Source organism: Indicator indicator, chromosome 12 (genome assembly GCF_027791375.1).
Source record: "Indicator indicator isolate 239-I01 chromosome 12, UM_Iind_1.1, whole genome shotgun sequence".
Taxonomy (NCBI): Eukaryota; Metazoa; Chordata; class Aves; order Piciformes; family Indicatoridae; genus Indicator; species Indicator indicator.
Window position 1 is genome coordinate 29,122,618 of NC_072021.1, and position 2,535 is coordinate 29,125,152.

Genomic DNA, 2,535 nt, shown 5'->3' on the forward strand with positions numbered 1-2,535 from the left:
GTTGTGTACAAAGTAACCAACTAACACAATTCATTTTGTTAACAGGTAAGAAGAAACTGCTTGCAAGTTAGGACAAGTGAAGGGAAAAATGTTTATTTATTCTTCTCTACACAGCTTGGTTATTTATTCATTAATTTATTTGTTTATTTATTTATTTTCCACCCCATGACTTTAAAAAAAGTATTCCAGCATCTGACTTGAGTATGGTTGCTCCACACTGCTCATAAATTCAAGCTCTGATCAAGGCTTTTCACTGATCAGGCTTCCCTCAGGAAAAATTAATCCAATTTAGCTTCTACTTGGAATGGTCTTTTAACATATTTAGCTTAATGGCAGCAGTAGTTTTATCATTTGGTTTTATTCTTGATGAATTTGGAATTTCAAAATACTTCCAAAAGTTAATTTAGTTATTGGATGCTTGATTTTATTTTACTTTTTCATGTTGTCTGCTGTTTTTCCTGATGTCATGAAAACTTTGACACAAACTGTACAGTCCTGGTTACAAAGATTTTGCAAAGTTCATTTGCTGTTGTTGAATTCTCAATTGCTCTTTCTAAATTAGTATTTTTTTCTTCTAACAAATAACACCACAATAACTTTACCTCTCTCAGTAAAAGGAGAATGGAAGTTGAGGATGGTAAAATCCTAGGGTTCGTTTGATTATCCTACAGCAGAAATTTCGTGATCTTTGGCATTGATGTGTTGGGGTTTTGTTACCACAAAGCTACACTACAGGCAAGATGTTGGTATTGCAGTTTTGAACTTCAGATGTGGTCATTTGCATCTCAAAGAGAAGTCTTTGATTCTGGAGATATCTTGGTTGTTTGTATTGGAAATCAAGATAGTGGCATGTACTGCAAAGAGGACTATGCATGTTTGTAGTATGAATCCTGTGACTGACCCTTGATTTTCCCACCACCAAGCTATCCAAGAGATGCTACCAAAAATTCCCACACAGTTAAAATGAGGTGGATTTTTTTGTGTGTGTGGGTTTCTGTTTAATTTTTGGATTGTGGATTTTTTGTTGTTGTTGGTTTGTTTTTTTGTGTGTTATTTTTTCCCTTTAATTCAGACTAAGTATCTTGTACCATTGGTGAAAGGTTTTTGTTTTTTGTTTTTTTTATATATATAATACCAATAGCTGCCATAAGACATCTCTCCAACTCTTATTTTGTGTCTCAGAAGAGGACCAACTTCCATGTCAGATTTTGATAAATAAAAAGAACCATATGCAAAGCTCCTTCCCTGCTCTTTTTTGATGGGACCTTCATTTAAGCAGGCTCAGGTGTTTATAATAAGATCTGCAGTTCCCGTGCTTAGCCTTCTGCTGGGAGCTGGGATTCCATGCATCATTTTCTTGGATCATAATTTCAAATATCAAAGTACTTTTTTTTAACTTTTTTATTAATAAACTGATTGGTATGGATAACACTACGGGTTCTTCATTCCAACAGTGTATGTGGTCTGAAAGGTGTTTTAGTTACTAAAAGGATCATATTAATACTCAGATTTAACTCATAGAGTCTAAACTTCTGCTGGAGGGAGTCAAATGGAGAGCAACGAGGATGATGAGGGGATTTGACCATCTCCCCTGTGAAGAGAGCTGAGACCCCTGGGGCCGTTTAGTCTGGAGAAGATAAGGCTGAGAGGGGATCTGATCAATGTCTATAAATGTCTGAGGGGGCCAAGCTCTTTTTGGTGGTGCACAGTAACAAGACAAGGAGCGATGGACACAAACTTGAACATAGAAAGTTTCACCTCAACATGAGGAGAAACTTTTTACAGTGAGGGTGATGGAGCACTGGAGCAGGCTCCCCAGAGGTTGTGGAGCCTCCTACTCTGGAGACATTCAAAGCCCATGTGGATGCATTTGTGTGCAGACTACTCCGGGTGATCCGGCTTTTGGTAGGGGCTTTGGAATGAACAATCTCTGGAGGTCTCTTCCAACCTCTAGCATTCTGTGATTCTGTCTCACTAATGACAAACATAGCAAGAATTAATTCTGGATTCTGCACCAGGGACACAGTAATGCTGGGCAAAAGTACAAAATGGACAAGGGTGACTGATGAGCAACACAACAGATTATACATTTTAGTTTGGAGTATTTCATAACCAGCTCTATGTGAGGAAAACAGCAGTACAGCATCACTAAAAGTACCTGCCAATACACAAATTATGCAGGAGCAGCAAGAACAGCCAGCCATGAGTCAGGATGGCCCAGTGGTCTAAGGCACTGCGTTCAGGTCGCAGTCTCCCCTGGAGGCTGGGTTTGAATCCCACTTCTGACAAACACCTTTTGCATGCCCACACACACACACACACAATCAACACCTCCCATGCTCTGGGGCACAGGCAGCCTTGCACAGCTCTGTGCCCACAAGCGCCAACTGGCACACCCATGCCTGCACACCAGCCTGCACACATGCCTGCTGCTCGTGCCCCACAACAGCCTCGCTCACCCACACTCAGCTTCACACCCCACAGCCCAAGCACAGCCTCAGGTGCATCACACACACCACCACCACACGGCAAAAA

At 40.6% G+C, this 2,535-nt stretch overlaps 1 non-coding gene across 1 annotated transcript; it reads left to right on the forward strand.

The window, feature by feature from the left end:
* Positions 1–2,206: 2,206 nt before the first annotated feature.
* On the forward strand, positions 2,207–2,288 carry TRNAL-CAG (transfer RNA leucine (anticodon CAG)). Its single transcript has one exon. It is a non-coding gene; the product is annotated as a tRNA-Leu (tRNA).
* The last annotated feature ends 247 nt before the right edge of the window (positions 2,289–2,535 follow it).